This window comes from Gorilla gorilla, chromosome 21, assembly GCF_029281585.2.
Source record: "Gorilla gorilla gorilla isolate KB3781 chromosome 21, NHGRI_mGorGor1-v2.1_pri, whole genome shotgun sequence".
NCBI classification, from domain to species: Eukaryota; Metazoa; Chordata; class Mammalia; order Primates; family Hominidae; genus Gorilla; species Gorilla gorilla.
The window spans coordinates 60,369,080-60,376,770 of NC_073245.2; the positions used below are offsets into that span (position 1 = coordinate 60,369,080).

At 52.9% G+C, this 7,691-nt stretch overlaps 1 long non-coding RNA gene across 1 annotated transcript; it reads left to right on the top strand.

The window, feature by feature from the left end:
* The first annotated feature begins 937 nt into the window (after positions 1 to 937).
* On the top strand, positions 938 to 7,442 carry LOC129529149 (uncharacterized). Its single transcript, XR_008674584.2, has 2 exons — positions 938 to 1,157; positions 1,591 to 7,442. It is a non-coding gene; the product is annotated as an uncharacterized lncRNA (long non-coding RNA).
* Positions 7,443 to 7,691: the final 249 nt, after the last annotated feature.

Sequence of the window (7,691 nt, forward strand, 5' to 3'; positions counted from 1 at the left end):
CCCAGAATTTTCCTGGTTTTAACACTAGAAATCCCATGTCCCAGGAAACTTCTGAGTCTCAGCCAAGCTGGGATGATTTGCCTAGAACTTCCCCTGTCATAAAACTGAGAGGTCTGTGCCCCACCACTCCCCTCAGTCCTAAGAAAGCTGAGGCAGTGGGTCGCCCTAGACTGGAGCAACGTGCATGATGGTGGGAAGAGCCAGTGACTCTCTTTCATGTCCTCTCTGCCCTCGACCTCAGGAGTCACCCAGGTGGGCACTGGCATCCAGGATGAAAACTTCCCAGCATCCCTTGCAGCAAGCAGTGGCCACGTGACCAGGTAGTGGCCAATGCACATGAGGCCAGTGCACAGCAACTGCTTTTAGAGGAAGGAAGATTTGTGTCCTCTTGTTCTCTTCTCCCTTCCCTGCTGGCTGGTAGTAGATAGGATGGGCACTGTGGGGGAAGCTACACCCTAAGGAAGTCAGAGCAGCAAGATGGAAGTAGCCTAAGACCCTGAAAAATGCACAGAGAAGAATGACCCGACTGGCTTGGACTTTCATGTGAAAGGAATGAACCGCTGTCTTAGTAAAGCCACCGAGATTCAGGGTCCTTGTGATATTCATTGAGGCTGTAATATAATTGTTGAAAGAACAGGAGCGGGAGGGGAGATGGAGTCGGAGAGGCAGGCAGAGGTCAGATCACATTGGGCCTGTAGGCCAAGGCGGAGGAAGAAACAGGTGACATAGGACTCAAGGACCACACCTGCTCCCAGGCGAAGGGAGTTTGCTGTGGGTGCCCCTCCCTGTCTGTGTGTCCAGTGTGTGGATATTCTTTATACCTTGCCCATATTGTACAAATACTTTTTTCTATTCAATATTTAGAAGACATTGCATTAAATAGCAAGATGGCAGGTGAACATCAGGAAGGAACATTAGGAACATCCACGGCGTTCCATCCAGGAACCTTCACCATGGAAACCCTTGTGCTCATGGGCGTGGTCTCAAGACACAGTCAGCTGTTGGGGATCAGAGGCCGCACTCATCGTAGCAGAGAGGCAGGACCAACTGGGAGAGGGTCCTTCTGTGACACCTACTGCATCACCAGGCTGTGTGAAGTGACTCAGCTGCCAGAACTCACACAATATAATTCTACACCAAAGCTCACGGGAAAAATGGTAAGTTTGAAGTTTCTTCATTAATAGCAACTCTCAGATTAATCTCTGTCCTCCATCGCTTCTCCATGAAACAACTTTTTATAGCATTGCTTGGGTCTATTTTTCCATTTATTTTTTATTTTACTAACTGATTGAAAGATATATATATTGTGTGTGTGATTTTGTCTCTGTCAGCCAGGATAATCATGGTTTAATTCCTATTATTATTATTACCAACATCCTTTAGTTTTTTTAGCTTTTCAATTCCTAAGGGTATTTATCAGGATCTTTCTGTCTCATGAGATGGAAAACAAACCCAAACTGTGTAAGAGGAAAAAGAATGTACTCATCACTAGCATTGCTTAGCTTGCTTCAGGTACAGCTACGTCTACCATTTCCAGGGTCATCCTGTAACTCTCTCTCTCTACTTCCCCAACTTTGGCTCCATGTTTAGCTCCACGACCCTCAGACTTAAACAGCAGCACTGGCTCCTCCCCAGATCTCCAGCTCCCTGACCTTCAAACTCCAACTCCAACACCAGCTCTGCCCCGGGTCTCCAGCTCCACAATCCTCAAACTACAACAGCAGCACCAGCTCCCCTGGGGATCTCCAGCTCAATGACTCTCAGACTTGGGAGGCGGCACCGGCTCCCCACCAAGCCTCCAGCTCCACAACCTTCAAACTAGAAAGCAGCACCGGCTACCCCCTGGGTCTCCAGTTCCCTCAAACTTCAACTATAGCACTGGCTCTTCCCCGAGCCACCAGCTCCACAACCCTCAACTTACACGGTGGTAGCACCAGCTCCTCCCTAGGTCTCCAGCTACACGACCATCAAACTTGAACTGCAACACCAGCTCCTCTTCGGCCTCCAGCTCCACAATCCTCCAACAACAACAGCAACACCGGCTCCTCCCTGAATCTCCAGCTCAACAACCCTCAGACTTGAGAGGCAGCACTGGCACCTCCCCAAGGCTCCAGCTCCACGACCCTCAGATTTGAACAGCGGTAGCACCAGCTCCTGTCCAGGTCTCCAGCTTCATGATCCTTAAACTAGAACAGCAACACCACCACCTCCCTGGGTTTCCAGCTCCACGACCCTAAGACATGAATGGCAGGACCGGGTCCCCCCTAGGGCTCCAGCTCCAAGACCCACAGATATAGACGGCAGCACTGGCTCTTCCTGGGATCTCCAGCTCCATGGCCTTCAAACAAGATCAGCAGCACCAGCTCCCCTCTGGTTCTCCAGCTCCACAATCCTCAGACATGAACAGCAGCACAGGCTCCTCCTTGGATCTCCAGCTTCGCTACCGTCAGACTAGAACAGCAACACTGGTTCTTCCCTGGGTCTCCAGCTCTACAAGTCTCAGACTTGAAAGGCAGCACTGGCTCCTCAGAAAGTTTCTGGCTCCAAGCTGGTGCTGCTGTCCTAGTTTGAAGGTCATGGAACTGGAGACCCGGGGAGGAAACATTTGAACAGCAGCACTGGCCCCTCCCCGGGTCTCAGGCTCCACAACCCTCAGACTTAAAAAGCCATAGTACTGGCTTCTCCCTGGGTCTCCAGCTTTACAACCCTCAGACATGAACAGCAGCACCGGCTCCTCCCCCTGTCTCCAGTTCCACGAACCTCAAACTACAACAGCAGTACCGGCTTCTCCTCAGGTCTCCAGATCCACGACCCTCAAAATAGAATGGCATCACTGGCTCCTCCCTGCGTCTCCAGCTCCCAAACTCTCAAACTTCAATTGACACACCGGACCCTCCCCACAGTTAAACAGCAGCACAGGCTGTTCCCCAAAGCTCCAGATCCACGACCCTCTGACTTAAATGGCGATAGCACCGGCTGCTCCCTAGGTCTCCAGTTCCACGACCCTCAAACTACAGAGCAGCACCGGCTCCTCCTTGAGTCTCCAGCTTCACTACACTCAGACTAGAACAGCAACACCGGTTCCTCCCTGGGTCTCCAGCTCAATGACTCTCAGATTTGAAAGGCAGCACCAGCTCCTCAAAAAGGTTCTGGCTCCAAGACCCTCAAACTAGAATAGCAGCAGCTGCTGCATCTTGGATCTCCAGCTCCACAACCCTCAAAGTAGAAAAGCAGCCCTGGATCCTCCCTGCCTCTCCAGCTCCTCAAGTCTGAGGGTTGTAGAGCTGGAGATGCAGGGAGGAGTCAGTGCTGCTGTTCTAGTTTGAGGGTCGTGGATCTGGAGACCCAGGGTGGAGCCGGTGCTGCTGTTCTAGTGTGAGGGTCATGGAGCTGGAAGACCCCGGGAGGAGCCGGTGCTGCTGTTCTAGTGTGAGGGTCATGGAGCTGGAAGACCCCGGGAGGAGCTGCTGCTGCTGTTCTAGTGTGAGGGTCATGGAGCTGGAAGACCCTGGGAGGAGCTGCTGCTGCTGTCCTAGTTTGAAGGTCATGGAGCTGGAGACCCGGGAAGGAGCCATTTGAACAGCAGCACTGGCCCCTCCCCAGGTCTCAGGCTCCACGACCCTCAGACTTAAAAAGCCGTAGTACGGGCTTCTCCCTGGGTCTCCAGCTCTACAACCCTCAGACATGAAGAGCAGCACCGGCTCCTCCCCCTGTCTCCCGTTCCATGACCCTCAAACTACAACAGCAGTACCAGCCTCTCCCCAGGTCTCCAGATCCACGACTCTCAAAATAGAATGGCATCACCAGCTCCTCCCTGGGTCTCCAGCTCCCAAACCCTCAAACTTCAACTAACACAGCAGATCCTCCCCACAGTTAAACAGCAGCATGGGCTGTTCCCCAAAGCTCCAGATCCACGACCCTCAGTAGCACTGGCTCCTCCCAAGGTCTCCAGTTCCATGACCCTCAAACTACACAGCAGCACCGGCTCCTCCCCAGGTCTACAGCTCCACCACCCTCACACTAGACACCAAGACTACCTCCTTCCCGCTCTCCAGCTACACGACCCTCAGACTTGAACAGCTGCAGCGGCTCCTCCCTAGATTTCCAGCTCCATGACCCTCAACCTGCAACAGCAGCACCAGCTCCTCCCTGTACCTCAAGCCCCATGACCCTCTGACTTGATCAACAGCAACAGCAGCTCCCTCCCTGGTCTCCAGCTCCACAACCTTCAGCCTTAAACAGCAGCAGCACCAGCTCCTCCCTGGGTCTCCAGCTCCACAACCCTCAGACTAGAACCGCACCCCTCCTCCCTGAGTCTCCAGCTCCATGACCGTCAAACTACAACAGCAACACAGGTTCCTGTCTGGATCTCCAGCTCAGCAACTCTCAGACGAGGCAGCACCGGCAACTCACCAAGGCTCCAGCTCCACAACCCTCAGATTTGAATAATGGTAGCACCAGCTCCTGTCCAGATCTCCAGCTTCATGATCCTTAAACTAGAACAGCAGCACCGCTGCCTCCCTGGGTTTCCAGCTCCACAACCCTAAGACATGAATGGCAGAACCAGCTCCCCACAAGGGTTCCAGCTCCAGGACCCACAGATTTAAATGGCAGCACTGGCTCTTCCCAGGATTTCCAGCTCCACTACCCTCAAACTAGAAGAGGAGCACCGGCTCCTCCCTGGGTCTCCAGCTCCCAAACCCTCAGACATCACCTGACACACCGGATCCTCCCCACAGTTACATAGCAGCATGGGCTGTCCCCGAAAACTCGAGATCCACAACCCTCTGACTTCAATGGCGGTAGCACTGGTTCCTCCCTAGGTCTCCAGTTCCATGACCCTCAAACTACACAGCAGCACCAGGTCCTCCCCAGGTCTACAGCTCCACCACCCTCACACTAGACACCAAGACTACCTCCTCCCAGCTCTCCAGCTACACGACCCTCAGAATTGAACAGCAGCAGCGTCTGCTCCCTGTACCTCAAGCTCCATGACCCTCATATATGAACAACAGCAACACCAGCTAATGCCTAGGGCTCCAGCTCCAGGATCCACAGATTTAAACTGCAGCACCAGCTCGTCCAAGGATCTCCAGCTCCACCACCCTCAGACTAGAACAAGACCTCTACTCCCTGGGTCGCGAGCTTCCGGACCCTCGAACTATGAAAACATTGCTCCTCCCTGGGTCTGCAGCTCCACGACCCTCAAACCAGATCAATATCGCTCCTCCCTGTGTCATCAGCTTCCTGACCCTCGAACTATGACAAAATTGCTCCTCCCTAGGTCAGCAGCTCCACAACCCTCAAACCAGATCAAGATCTCTCCTCCCTGGGTCGCCAGCTTCCTGACCTTCAAACAACAGAAACATTGCTCGTCCCTGGGTCAGCAGCTCCACGATCCTCAAACTAGAATGAGACCTCTCCTCCCTGCGTCGCCAGCTTCCAGACCCTTGAACTATGAAAACATTGCTCCTCCCTGGGTCGGGAGCTCCATGACCCTCAGACTAGAACACGATCTCTCCTCCCTGGGTCACCAGCTTCCGAACCTTGGAACTAAAACAACATTGCTCCTCCCTGGGTCAGCAGCTCCACGACCCTCAAACCAGATCAAGATCTCTCCTCCCTGTGTCGTCAGCTTCCTGACCCTCGAACTATGACAGCATTGCTCCTCCCTGGGTCCGCAGCTCCACGACCCTCAAACTAGAACAAGACCTCTCCTCCGTGTGTCGCCAGCTTCCTGACCCTCGAACTATGACAGCATTGCTCCTCCCTGGGTCCGCAGCTCCACGACCCTCAAACCAGATCAAGATCTCTCCTCCGTGTGTCATCAGCTTCCAGACCCTCAAACTATGACAGCATTGCTCCTCCCTGGGTCCGCAGCTCCACGACCCTCAAACTAGAACAAGACCTGTCCTCCGTGTGTCGCCAGCTTCCTGACCCTCAAACTACAAAAACATTGCTCCTCCTTGGGTCTGCAGCCCCACGACCCTCAAACTAGAACAAGACCTGTCCTCCCTGTGTCCCCAGCTTCCTGACCCTCGAAGTACAACATTGCTCCTCCCTGGGTCTGCAGCTCCACGACCCTCAAACCAGATCAAGATCTCTCCTCCCTGTGTCATCAGCTTCCTGACCCTCGAACTATGACAGCATTGCTCCTCCCTGGGCGCACCCTCAAACTAGAACCAGACCTCTCCTCCCTGTGTCGCCAGCTTCCTGACCCTTGAACTATGAAAACATGGCTCCTCCCTGGGTCTGCAGCTCCACGACCCTCAAACTAAAACAAGACCTCTCCTCTCTAGGTCTGCAGCTTCCAGTCCCTCAAATAACAACATTGCTCCTCCCTGGATCTGCAGCTCCATGACCCTCAGACTACAACAAGATCTCTCCTCCCTGGGTCACCAGCTTCCGGACCCTCGAACTACGAAAACATTGCTCCTCCGTGGGTCTCCAGCTCCATGACCCTCAAACTAAAACAAGATCTCTCCTCCCTGTGTCATCAGCTTCCAGTCCCTCAAATAACAACATTGCTCCTCCCTGGGGTCTGCAGCTCCACGACCCTCAGACTAGAACAAGACCTCTCCTCCCTGAGTCACCAGCTTCCGAACCTTCGAACTAAAACAACATTGCTCCTCCCTGGGTCAGCAGCTCCACGTCCCTCAAACTAGAACAAGACCTCTCCTCCCTAGGTCTGCAGCTTCCAGTCCCTCAAATAACAACATTGCTCCTCCCTGGGTCCGCAGCTCCACGTCCCTCAAACTAGAACAAGATCTCTCCTCCCTAGGTCTGCAGCTTCCAGTCCCTCAAATAACAACATTGCTCCTCCCTGGATCTGCAGCTCCACGACCCTCAGACTAGAACAAGATCTCTCCTCCCTGGGTCACCAGCTTCTGGACCCTCGAACTACAAAAACATTGCTCCTCCCTGGGTCTGCAGCTCCACGACCCTCAAACTAAAACAAGATCTCTCCTCCCTGTGTCGCCAGCTTCCGGACCCTCGAACTATGACAACATTGCTCCTCCCTGGGTCTGCAGCTCCACGACTCTCAAACTGGAACAGCAGCACCAGCTCCTTCCTGGACCTCCAGGTCAATGACTCTCAGACTTCAAAGGCAGCTGCAGCTCCACCCCCAGGCTCCAGCTCCAAAACCCTCAGATGTGAGCAGTGGCAGCACCAGCTCCTTTCTGCGTCTCCGGCTTCATGATCCTTAAATTAGAACAGCAGCGCCATCTTCTCCCTGCGTCTCCAGCTCCAGGAACCTCAAACTGCAACAGGAGCACCCGTTCCTCTGGGATTTTCACCTCCACGACCCTGAGGCGTCAGTGGCAGCACTGGCTCCTCCCCTGGGCTGCAGCTCCAGAACCCTCATGAATAATCCCTTCTCATGAAATGTAGCAGTCAGGAAAACTGCCGAGGCAGTAAATAAATAAATGTTTTCTTTCAAACTGATGTTTCTTTTATATTCACACAAGTCAGGAAACTTTTCTACTTTCCATCAACCTTACAATCTACTTATATTCAATTGTAAGGTGGAAATCCACCGTTTGAAATAACCTTTAAAAACTTAGTAACTCTCTTTTACTATGATTTTATCTCACAGCTCTAGAAACGATGTTTCACTTTGCCTGTGCAGAAGTCTTATAAAGATTCAAACTAGAATTTACTTGGTTGAGATTCTAGAATACACATTATCC